This window comes from Misgurnus anguillicaudatus, chromosome 10 (genome assembly GCF_027580225.2).
Source record: "Misgurnus anguillicaudatus chromosome 10, ASM2758022v2, whole genome shotgun sequence".
Lineage (NCBI taxonomy): Eukaryota > Metazoa > Chordata > Actinopteri > Cypriniformes > Cobitidae > Misgurnus > Misgurnus anguillicaudatus.
In genome coordinates, this window is record NC_073346.2 from 31,536,900 (window position 1) to 31,549,995 (window position 13,096).

At 35.9% G+C, this 13,096-nt stretch overlaps 1 protein-coding gene and 2 long non-coding RNA genes across 4 annotated transcripts in view; 1 reads left to right on the forward strand and 2 right to left on the reverse strand.

The window, feature by feature from the left end:
- Positions 1 to 13,096, reverse strand: part of rbms3 (RNA binding motif, single stranded interacting protein) — a 291,895-nt gene that overhangs the window by 273,890 nt on the left and 4,909 nt on the right. The gene's annotated exons all lie outside the window — the stretch shown is intronic.
- On the forward strand, positions 2,014 to 6,033 carry LOC129433467 (uncharacterized). Its single transcript, XR_012371604.1, has 9 exons — positions 2,014 to 2,305; positions 2,600 to 2,709; positions 2,961 to 3,111; positions 3,433 to 3,566; positions 3,644 to 3,680; positions 4,225 to 4,387; positions 4,472 to 4,646; positions 4,727 to 4,809; positions 5,826 to 6,033. It is a non-coding gene; the product is annotated as an uncharacterized lncRNA (long non-coding RNA).
- On the reverse strand, positions 6,361 to 12,986 carry LOC141367286 (uncharacterized). Of its 2 annotated transcripts, none has more exons than XR_012371606.1 (5): positions 12,739 to 12,986; positions 11,184 to 11,453; positions 11,000 to 11,094; positions 7,096 to 7,237; positions 6,361 to 6,975 (listed from the first exon to the last, which is right to left on the reverse strand). It is a non-coding gene; the product is annotated as an uncharacterized lncRNA (long non-coding RNA). The 2 variants fall into 2 exon arrangements; XR_012371605.1 differs by having other exon boundaries at positions 7,096 to 7,241.

Here is a 13,096-nt window from a genome sequence, read left to right on the forward strand (position 1 = left end):
ACATCAGTGTATTAAACCATTTAGGGACATTATAACAATAATTACAACGATAAATATATTAGTGCCCACATCATAATGATAACTTCATGCTAATTCGCTCAACCAGCGTGGCATTACCTAATATTGGATATTTCTTGTAATAAAAACTTTTTTGCAATTGTTTACATGTCACTGAATATGCTGTTCTTGTTGCATTTACACAGCGGGAAACCAGCAGATGTCCTCAACTGCGTTTCGCGTAACTAAACAATGAATGCAGTAGTTTGTGTATAATATCTTACCTTTTGGCGTAGTCAGTGTGGTAGAAAAAGCATTAAGTATGAATTTCACAGCAACTGCATCAGCACTGGATTCCTGAGGTAATTTTATGTATAGACCTCAGCAATGAATGAGCTTTACTGCATTTAAGTGCGCGTGCACTTCAAGTTAAAATAGATTTGATTGGCTGTCAATGGTTCATCGTTCATCATGTGCCAAAATTTAACGTAAGTATATTAAAACAGTGGACCATATATGTGAGTTCATCATTTGTGCTCTGCGTTGGGCTATGTGTGAATAATCCGAAAATAAAAACTGCATGTAAACCGGAGTGAAGAGGTTAGCTCCAGTCATGTAAACATCTTACTGCGATTAAGTCCTTACTCGCATTATTGGAAATAATCGCATTATTGGTGTGCATGTAAACAAGCTAAATGTCGTTTAGTAGACACGCACCTTACTGCTGATTGGCTACAAGTGTGTTTTGGTAGTTGGCCCAACTCCCTTTTACAAAGCGTTTTTCAGAAATCGTGCCCTCTGCCTTCAACACTGCAATATTACATTAAAAAATAAGAATTGTCAATTTTGACTTGTAGAAAGTTTTGCACAATAATAATTTGTACAATAATAGCAGTCAACTGATGTGCAGGCACAGGTGTGGTTATTTTAGTTACTTTACAGCAGCTTTGAACGTGAATTATCCAATCAGATTTTATATCGGAAACTATTTGGTGGTGTTAAAGAAAATGGTTAAAAGGACTCTGTGTTCTGTTTCATTTGTGGATGCTTTTAAAAAAACGTGTGCAAAAATTTGTGAAGGCGCATTACGCATCGATCAATGTTTTCACAATCAATCACAGCTGTCAATTCCTGCTGTCACTCAAAAACTGTTCCTGTAAATGTTATAACAGAATACTAAGAGCTATGTTCATTGACTTCTGTTCAACCTGACACTCTTAAAAAGTTATTTCTGAAGGTTCTGTTCTCTGGTCTTGGTTTAGCGTTAGCAGATGTCTAATGCATGATCCAGGTCTGGCACGGTTAAGGTCGGTGTAAGAATGTCCCTGGTCTGTTTCAAGAGGATACACTTTGATTTATGTGAAAATTTAACTGTGATGTGTGATAACCTTGAAGAACAGTGTGAAAAGAAGCCATCCTAGATCACTTCTGGTGCCGTTTCATAGCCTGCGAACTGATTTTACTACTCTTAGAAGACATTGAACCTTTAGAGTTAAAAAAAGAACCTAAAAGTTCAAATATGAACTTGTAGTAATTATAAAGGTTCAAAGTTGAACTTACAGGTTCTATGAATAACCCTTGGTTATTTGGACAGTTCTTTTTAGAACCTTTGTTGTAGCCAAAGAGTTCATTTTAGAACTGACCTTTTGTGAAGGTTCCTTTATGAACCTTTTCTCAAATGGAGTCGGACTGTTAAGATTTTATAATTGTATAGACTAATAATAATAATAATAATAATAATAATAATAATAATATCCTTAATTAACATTAACAAACATTAACAAAGAGAGAGAGAGAGAGAGAGAGAGAGAGAGAGAGAGAGTGTGTGTGTGTGTGTGTGTGGTTGCGTGCGTGTGTGTGTGTGGTTGCGTGCGCGTGTGTGTGCAGTAGCCTACTGTTATGTACAATGCATAGACATACTGTATAGCCTAAGCTTCATTTGGGTTTATTCAAATGAACTGAATAGAAGGTTTGCGACAGGTACCTATAACACACACTAAAAGAAAATCTCCAAGTGTCATTCAGAACTTATTTAATGCATGCATAATAAAATAAATAAGATACAGTGCTGGCCAGAACATAATCTTTTAACAATGGCCACATCCAATGAAACAATATGTTTAGCTGGCAGCAAACGTTTGTAAGTCAATGAAACCGAGACCTATCAGCACCATGACGTAATTAATGTTCACGACATAATTCCAGCAGCCGCAGTCGCGCATACACGCGCAAGGTTTCACGCCCAAAAACCGTTACAACCGTTGCAGCGCGAGCACAGGGACTGAGAGGAACAGCGCACCTATCTGAGGTAAAACCTAACAATTTTACTATTCACTTTATAAAAAATTGAAGATAACATTAACGTTATGTAGCCTTATGTTAATATTAAAGCGTGGGCTGCATATTTTGAGTGTTTTTGAAGATCTAAGACCGGATGTCTAGAAATAATGGGAATCTTCAGTTCCGAATCACAAATGTGATGTAACCTATTTTTGATATAGTGCTGTAAATACATTATTAATAGTATATAAATGTATATTTATTTTTGCAAATGAACTGTTATGTGATATCATTCTCCTCTAAACTGCAATTATTTTTCTAGGGACTGAAACAAATATGAGCACAGAAGTTATTCAATGGACTACTCAAGATGTGACTGGTTGACTGGAAAAAGTTTCCACAAATTTATCCTAATTTCCTAATTATTTCAAGGTTGATCTCACAGGAATGCCTACTCTTTTTAACTGTGTCATATGCAGCAAACAAACATTTTCTATAAACAGACATATTGGCCTTTATCACCAAAATAGCCCAAAATTTGAATTCACACGTGGATTAAATAGTTGTGGAAAAATAAACAGAACCTTAATTTCCTATAGATTAGGTTAAAATGTATGTTTGCTGCAATATATAATTCAGAATGCAATTTTGTTAAAATTATCATATTCTACTCCTTGTTTTAGAGAATGAAATTGATGGGGATACGTTAATTAACCTAACTGAGAATATGAGCTAAATGTTTTCCTAAAATAAAGGATCAAGTCAAATTCATTAGACTACACAGAAACAAATAAAGACTGAAATACCTACCAAGACTACACACATCAGTCATGAGTAAGTGTTTTACATCTAATTACTTTACACTATAAAAAATATGCAGCATTTTTGTCGAATTAACATATATATATTTTTGTTACTTTAACTTAAAAAAATATAGTACACTTTAATATAAAATTGTATAAGTTATGTCAACTTTTCATCAAATGCTCCAGGCAAGTATTACATGTTCATCAAATACTTCTGCCTCAGGCTATTTAGAAACAACAGTTTGTTGACAGAATCCATTAAGAGTCTGATAAAAAACGCTAAAAGAAAGCATGTACAAGGCACACTTAGAGGGTTTTGCATCTGAACTTATATATCTTCCATTTTCAGGTATCCAACAAGTTACCAATTAAACAAGGTGTGATTATCCCTTGTCACCAAATACTGTACCAGTTCTTGAGAGACTGGTAAGAGAATGGAACCACAAGATTTCATCAAAAGTCCAACAGATAACCAGTGCAGAGGTAAAGCATGTCAGACAAAGTGACACCTTAATGGACAATTATAATTTTAAAATGCTTTGTGTTTTTTATTTTATAAGACTGAGGAAAACCAAGACATGTACAGTATAGAAAGAGGTAATTGTCACAAAGAGACTGATCTTCAAGATTCAGTAAAAGCAGCAGTGGCGGCTCGTGACTGCTCATCCGAGGGGCGCTAATTCCAAAAAAAGTCTTCGGAGTGTCATGTGTGTTGCTTGCGTTTTCAAAATATGTGTTGGTTGCGTCATATGAACCATGTGCATCCATGTTTTGTCAAAGTAAGTGCCTGTCAAAACCATTTATGATAAAAGAGATGCTCACGTTCACAAAATACACACAAGACACTCCCTCAACAGTAAATTCTGATTACGCATGAGATTATGCGAGTATCTGGCAATAGCGAGTGTCTCTTTTATCATAAACCCTTTAGACACGTTTGCAGCAGGCACTTATTTTGACAAGACACGTGATGCACACAGGATCTCTCATAGCGCAGAACACATATTTTGAAAAAGGAACCACACACATCACGGGCTACATACGTATTGTGACGAACTTCGCATTGAGGGCTCTCAAAAAAAGAAGTCACCGGCCGCCACTGAAAATCAGTAAAGTTAAAAATGCATACATTTGTGGAAAGTCTGAGCAGGGGAAGATGATTACAGCATTGGGGTGCACTTTGAAAAAGTGAAAACAAGAATGCTTGAAAAAACACCAAATATTAAACTTTTTAGAGGACTGCATGGCATAGACAATGACTGAGAGGACTAAATCCCTATCCAGCCCTTAAAGTCCCTTCAGTTGTGAGTAGAATATTGTTCAAATTTAAAAAGCAAAAAAAGAATTATTGTATCTGTTAATATTTTCATTATATTGGATTCTTACAGCTTGCATTTGAGGTCCAAAGCATACTTGACACAGACATTGAAAGAAACATGCTGAAGAATCTAGGTCTGGTGGCACAGAAAGTGATTAATGAGTGCCACAGAAGACATTTTGGAGTGCATATCTGTACCGAACTGGATGAAGCAAAACAAGCCTACATTGATTTGGCACACAGAGGTAATGTAGCATGTTAAACTAAGAATGACAATAAACAATGAAACAATATGTCAGATGCAATTTCATAATTTTTATTAAAGGTCTCTCAATGGCTGCTGCTGCTACCATGTTGCTTCCATTTCTTTTCAAGGAGAGCCCAAGATTCCTTTATGTCATTAATCAGGTGAGCGTATGTGGCTAAGTTTATCTTTTAAGAGTTTAAATCTATAATAATCCTTTTTCAACCCTATCTTTTAATATCAACTTTTTAAAGCCGGTATTGCATTGTGACCAGTGGCGGCTGGTGACTTCTCTTCCGAGGGGCGTTAATTAATAATATGTGTTCGGAGTGTCATGTGTGTTGCTTGTTATGTCAAATATGTGTTCAGCCCATCATGTAAACCATGTGCATTATGCGTCTTGTCAAAATAAGTGCCTGCTGCACATGCATCGAAATGATATGATAAAAAAGACACATACTCGCAAGACACTAACTTAAAGGTGCAGTGTGTAAATTTTAGCAGCATCTAGTGGTGATGTTGTGAAATACAACCAACAGCTCAGTCCACTGCTCACCCCTCGCTTTTGAAACACATAGAGAAGCTACGGTAGCCGTCATCAGACAAACATGTCATCGTCGGAGACAACTTAATAAAAAAAGTTTGTCCGTTGAGGGCTTCTGTAGAAGCATGGTGGCACAAAATGGCGACTTCCATGTAAGGGGACTCTCATGTATGTAGATAAAAACGTCTCATTCTAAGGTAATAATGACATAACTGTTCATTATGAAAGGTCTTTATACACCCCTGATAATATAGTTTTGTATATTATTTTGCATTTCTGTCAAGAGATCCTTCTAAAAATTACACACTGCACCTTTAACAGTAAACTTATTACACACTTTTATCATAAACCTCTTAGATGCATGGGCAGCATGAACTTATTTTGACAAGATGCATGGTGCACATGGTTCACATGACGCGCCGAACACATATTTTGAAAGGACGAACCACACACATGGCGAGCTTCGCATCGTGCACCCTCAAAAGTCACCGGCCGCCACTGATTGTGACAGGTAAAAATTCCTAAAAAAGCATCTGAACTGGGAAGTTGGAATGTTTTTAAAGTTAAAAATAATATTTGTTTATAATATTAAATCCAAGTAGGAGCTTTGTATAACATTATCACTTTCTTGTTTAGGTACCAAATACACCCAACCCAGTTCTATATATATAAAAGGAAGCCCTTTGGGTGCAGATTCAATCCTGAAGATAATGATGGAAGGTGAGAAAGTCTTTGAGATAGAAGATGTCACTATAGCGCTTGTGCAGTCTACTTCATCTTCAGCATTGAAAAATTAATTTTTAAATTAATGTATGTTTATGTAAATGCATAAAGTGGAAAGTAAATACACAGCAAAACCACCAGTGTTAATTTAACTCTATGAGAGTTGATTTCAACACTATACCAGTGTTTATATAATTCTCACTGCCCAGAGTTAAAATAACACTCCAACTAGTGTTAAAGATTTTACTCCACCTTGGTGTTGATCATTTTACTCTGATAGTGTTAAAGAATTAACTCCAAACACTGCCTTTAAAACACCCATTAGAGTTAATTACACTTAAGTAGAGTCAATATTAAAACACTGATAGAGAGTTACTTGAACACTGAAAATAGTACTTCATCATACATCTTTGATTATTAATGACAACAAGAATTAAATTAAGCAAAGTTATTGACCACAAATTTATTTAACAAATTTATTTGACATTATTAAATATTTATAAAAAAATAAAGTTTCACTTGTGAACTTTTTCAAAATTTTCAGAGAGTGGTTATGTATACAGTCCTTTCAATTTTGCCAAGGAGTTTAAACAAAACTGGAAAAGTGTTTTAAAATCCATGTCTGACACACATCTAGGGCAAATCACAGCAAATCTTTCACTAAACATTCTGTAAAACAATACATCACAAAAGTAATCACAATTTTCTTCAGCACATATTAATTAGAAATTTGGGCAAGGATAAAATGCATGCTGAAACCGTAAATGAGATACTAGTTACAGCTAGTTAAAAAAAGTTTGCTCTCAGCTCTCAATCTCTAGTTTTCCCAACATGTAAACTGTTGTTTGATTAAATTAGTTAAAGTAAAGGAGTCCATCATCATACATTACATTAAAAACAAAGTCAAATGCTAATAAAAGGGAGCCTTCCGACTGATGGGGTGAGATTCTTATCAAAAGCCACGTCAAAGTTCTCAAATCTGGCCGCAGATCCTGCTAACCGCAGTAAGGTACGGTTGTTATCCTACTCGTTGCTGAAGATGTTCTTCAAGGCTGGTACAAGACTATAAAAGATAAAGAACAACAGTTATTATATTAGACCTATACATCTGCATAACATTGAGAAAATCATTAGAAGTACAGAGCCACAGAGACAGATTTAGAAAGCAGGCTCTCCTACTTACCTTATGATACACCACAAGCCTGCTCACTGCAAATCTGATGCACTGATTCCGTTGAGGTGATGGTGGAAGGAGATGGAGCAGTAAAGGCAGTGTTGCCATGTCACTATCACAGTCTATGCTCTCACTGGTTCCTTGTAGGAGTCTTCCTTAAACAACATAAACAGACATGTCACAATACTGTACAATTAGGGCTGTGCAAAAATATCGATACAGCTAACTATCGTGATAGTTGGCTGTATCGAAAGTGTATCGATATTTCGATCGCTACTATTGATATTTTAAAACCAATCAAATTCTTCTGTGTGCGTCAAACGACCTCCTCTGCCTCTGCTGTAGTTGTCACTGTCCAGTTGTCTGCCATATACGGCCAATGTCTCAGAAGTTAGAGGGAGTGAGAAAATGGCAGAAAATTTAAAAACACCTGCAGCTTTCAAAGAGCTGCAGGTGTTCAGTTCTATTTTTTTACATTTTTGATAAAAAAAAGAAAAAGTATTGCAATGTATCACAACATGCAACGCATTGTATTGTGATACGTATCGTATCGGTAGGCCCTTGCCAATACCCAGCTCTATGTACAATACATAATAGAGGTTGACCGATTTTTGGCATATTTTTAAAAATCGGCTTTGGCCGATTTTGCTGCAAAATTAGGCCGAATAATAGACAGGCGCATCTGCGGGCACCTAAGCGTTGTTGTAGAACTCGTGACGCTGCATCTTGCTGCAAGCAGATAGCTCCCGTGTGTGTGCAGTCGTGCCTTGTTCACAAACAACTTTAGTAAACGATGGCGGAACAAGACATCACTGTCAGCACAATCAGTAACTTATAGCGCCTCAGAAATGATAATGTAAATGTGTTTAGAAAGATTTGCCCTAAATAACAGTCTCAACTAAAAAACATAGACATTTACTATGTTAACTTTATGATGAATAAATAATTTATCAGGTCTACCATATAAGGATTTTATCCTACAAAGCAATAAAAGCCATGGAAAAAAACTGATCAAAGATGACAGCAGAGTGTCAGGTAATACAGGGTTCCCACTCTTTTCTTGAAAAGATTTTCCAGGACGTTTCCAGGACATTTTCAGGACATTTTCAGCTGCTACAGTGTGAGTCAAGTTATCACAACTAAGGCTGGGTAGTAGTGATAGTATCATATCATCATTGCTGATATCAGTTTAAAAATCCAAACTCTCACAGTCAAGCTGTATTCGCAATCAGTCACTAACGTTAGAAAATATTTACTATTATCGGACTTCTAAATTAATTGCGTCTGCTCGCACCAAGGCACATTACGCATCTGGTATAGCATAAACTGATGAGTTATGTGTTTTTGACTCTAAATTATTTCGATTTATCCTATCTTTGTAACTGTTTTGTCAATTATATTGCTGAAATGGATAGACCTTTTGTAAAGCTAAATGTGTTTAAATGCAAAATCCATTTAGCCTACTGGTGTATGAAATGGATCTGAAGTATATCATATATTTGAGAAGCTTTGCTATTTTCTACAATTGTACCTTATATTTTGTACATTTAACCAGATTGCTTAAAATGTTTATTCATCTCAGTCTGCCTCTCTTGTACTTTCTCAACAAAATATTTTATGTTCAATAAATCACCAAAACAATTTCCTTTACTTTATCTGTTTACTGTTTACTTACAGTTGACTTAGTGCATCTGACACCTGGGGCCTATACCATGAAGCTGGTTTAGTTGGTTAGCCAGCTTTGTTTAGGATTAGTTTGTGCAAATCCTGGGTTTTGGGTACCATGAAAATAGCTTTTACCAACAAGGCCTGCACATTGGCTTGGTTTTGTCAACCTGAAACTAATCCTGTAACCCTGAGTTTGTTTAACCATTTTCATGGTACGGGCCCCTGCATTCTTCAAGTAAAAATGAAAATCACTGCAAAAATAAATCAAAACTATAAATATCAAACTCAAATCCTATACTGCGGTGCAAAAAGGTCAATATAAAACAAAGCAATGTCACTTTATTTTTAAGAAATTCTCAATGATAAAATAAATGAATGGGAAACTGAAATCACATTATTTTGAAATGTTTTAACTAATCTAGGACTGTCCCTAACAATTATTTTGCTAATTGATAATGAAGTAATTTGATATTTTTGGTAATAAAATAATAACCTTTAACATTACATAATAATGACAATGCAATAATAATTCGTCCAAATAAAGTATCAAAACTAGTAAACGCATTTATATAGCCTAAAAAAACTGAATTATGTACTATAACAAATGCCTACAGGGGGCGGTAAATTACCCACTTCAGTTACTTTCATTTTAAATGGATGCTTTTAGCCAAACAACGTTTAAATCCATTTAAATCTTTAATATTAGTCCAATTCTTTACAGTAGAAATGATACAGTCACTGTTATTATTGAGCAAGATTTAAAAAGCAAACGCAGTAAAAGACAGAATATAATGCATTTAATTTATGACGTATGCAGTCTACAAATGCAACCTCTGGATGCAGCATTTTGTATAAGAAACGGCCAGCATTTGACCTCCCCGAGAAATCTCGTGACATAATTAATTTCGCGATACATATTTAATCGCACGAGATCTCGTCACACCCCTATATTTTATGTATTATACTTACTGTACACAACACATTATTTTTTCACTTAGACTTCGACTCGAATGCTTTCACAGTGAATCCTTACGTGTAACGGTTCACATTTACCAAAAGCTGGCAGGTACACACACACGTACACACACACACACGCACGCGCGCGCGCACACACACACACACACATTACCTTTTTAACTGCAGCAAATGGGGAACGGGGTACAGAGAGTGAGGCAGAGCAGTGCCATTGAGTGCTGAGGCAGAGAGGAGGAGGAGAGGGACGGGAATGTTACGTTGTAGGTTCAGTAGACTTGTTATTCTCTGCTTTTCTACAATGATTAGCTGAAACTGCTTCACCACGCTGCTGAATCGTGTTGTCAGACAGGAGTACCGCACGTGCATATTTGCCACAGAACTCACATGTCCGTAGTTTAGAGGGGCAAGTCCTACCAGCGTACTATGTCGTCAAATTGCGCACTTGCTACGCAAACGCGTACATTGGCAGGTTTGTGTCACGTGGGGCGGTGTGCTGGCTACATGCGGAAATGAAAGCAGACAAGCGCTCCAGCCCAATATTACACGTTAAAGGCAGGTCAAAACAGACATTCATGCATAACATTTTTAACCCGTTTGCGTTCATCCTACCAGGAGGGAAAATAATTTTCCAGGACAACGCAAGCGTTTCCAGGACATTTGACGTTTCCCACCATTTTTTATGTGTTTTCCAGTACTGGAAAATTGGTCTTTCATTTTCCAGGTTTTCCAGGTTTTCCAGGACGCGTGGGAACCCTGTAATATCTGTGTCTGATAAATGCATGGTGCAGAGGAGGTTGTAAAACTCTTCAGAAAGACCAGTCATAATTTTTTTAAATACTTTGACTTAAATAGTGACATTTTTACATTTAAAATATCTGCTAATGATGAGAACATTTTGATTATTATGTACATGTAGAAAATCAGCCAAACATATCGGCCATCGGCTGCCCTGATTTCTAAACATCGGCATCGGCCAGAGAAAAAGCCATATCGGTCGACCTCTAATACATAAGATGACAGACACATTTCAATTTGACAAATGAATAAAGATTTTGAAAGTCATCATTTATGAAAGCATGTATTTTGACAAATTAAATTAAAATAATGAAGTGCATTTACCAATATGTGCAACAAAAATGTTGACTAGGACTTCCACTATTCTGCTTAATGGCACAAATGACCATCTTCCAAAACACAACAAATGTTTGCTTGTTACTTCTTCACACACATTTAATTATGCATAGTGAAAATACTATGTGTATTCTTTTACCTCGGTCATGGAGTCATCTGTTGTCTTAGATTTCTTGAAACGACTTTGGTCAAGTTCAGATGGTAAATGACAGTGGCAGAAGCTGCTTGTTGCATCTGGTGACAAAAATTCATGACAAACACACAAAAACTGAAAAATAAACCTAAATTAGTTTTATAAAACAAAGATAATCATGACACTGTACCTTCATTTTGTCCTCTAACTGTAAGCAGCACATCTTGTAGAATGTCTTCCTCGATTTCAGTGTCATCAACAATGCATACATTAGTCCACAGTCAGTTTAGCTTACCAACTATGACAAAACACAAATTGCATTTTATATATATGTAAGGAAGCAACAAATAAATGAACAGTGAAAAAAATCACCTTCACTAATGAGCAAAAATAAATCAATCCTGCAGTTTGATACATTTCCTGGAGCCCTGATATCCAACTTCAGCAGCATGTTCCAAACCTGAAATAGTGATTGAATAAAAAACTTTGTATTATCAAACAAAATGTACTATAACATTAAATATGAAAATGTTTTTCATAAAGTTATCGCATCTTATTATAAAGTAATTTAACAAAACTATATGCAATAAAAAAACTGTGGCTTAGGTGAGTGACTTGGTTAACAAAAACTATTCAGGACAGGTTTTAGTACATTGATGATGAGTGTTCTTTTAATGTATTCTCATAAATGCACCTTTAAAGACCTTAACGCGCTTACGTGCGATTTCTTAATTTTCTACCTTCTGTAAAGTTGTGCATTCAAATCGCGCGTGGACATGCGTCGTCATACGTAGATCAGACGCGCGTGAACAGCTTTGAACGCGGTTCAACCAATCAAATCTAATTCCAGCTATCCGTCACTATTAGGGCGAATTCCAATCGTTAGTCACCGTCCCTATGCCCTACTCCCTTCAAAGTGCAGACATACTCGTGTGTGAACTCTGAAAGAAGCAGCACACATTTGAAATGCTACATTTTAGGACAAGTTACATTAGGCGAAAAAACGAGCAAATCATTTTCTCTCACGAAGTGAATGACGCAGCCATTTACCACACCGCGTGTAACAAGCAGAAATAACTGACATTCACAATTTAATTACATTTAAACAGCGAAAATAACCCCCAAAGTCTAATTTATTAACAGTCTAAAATGAAGATATTGTGACAAATGTACAATTAAGGAGTTAGTGATAAAGGTTGAATATCACAAACACCTGCATTGCATCATGTTTCTTTGCCCACATTGCTTGACTCACACCATAATCTGAAACCACGACCCTGAACGTAAGAGAACTGCACTAACTTAACTGTTTAAATGTACCCGCAAATACAAAATTAGCTATTTTTGCGTTGTTTTGCAAATACGTCGAGCACATACAGAATTATAGATTTTATTAATTATGTAATGTTAGACAAATTAGTGTAAGTTACCTCAATACAAAATTAAGAAAGCACATTTAATAACGTTAGTCTCTTAATAATAATAATTGGTTAACGTTACATATTTGTCCAAAATCACTCAAAAATTGAACTTATTGCATTATTTAAACAAAACTGCACCGTCATGAGGTAACGTTAAACCGATTAAACAACGTCAGCCAATTACAAATTGAAATTCAGTTCAGTTCAATTTTAAAGATTTCCTTGTGGTCACCCACCAAAATATTCACGATTTAACAAACCTACACGGATTATTTGCAGTTTATTATACATTTATCACCATCATATTTAACTTATTTGGCTTACCTCAGTAACGTGAGTCCAGGTCGGTCGATGCTGAGTAACTGACTTTCCCGCTTCAGAAAGAAGGGGCGTGGCGTGAATCTTAACTCCCCGCAAACGTTATTATTGGAACACTGGAAAGCAACACCCCCTTGTGGAAGTTTCTGACACTGTGAGTGATGATAAATTATAAACGAACACTACAACTAACACCTGACCACTCTAGAGTAGCGAACTCTGTAAAATCAACACTGGTGGTTTTGCTGTGTACATTATGTGGATGAATCAACATTATTTTAAAAGATATATTCTAAATATCTATATATATCAATATATTGAATATACTCTAAAAATATGTCTATGTATGTATGTAATGAAACAA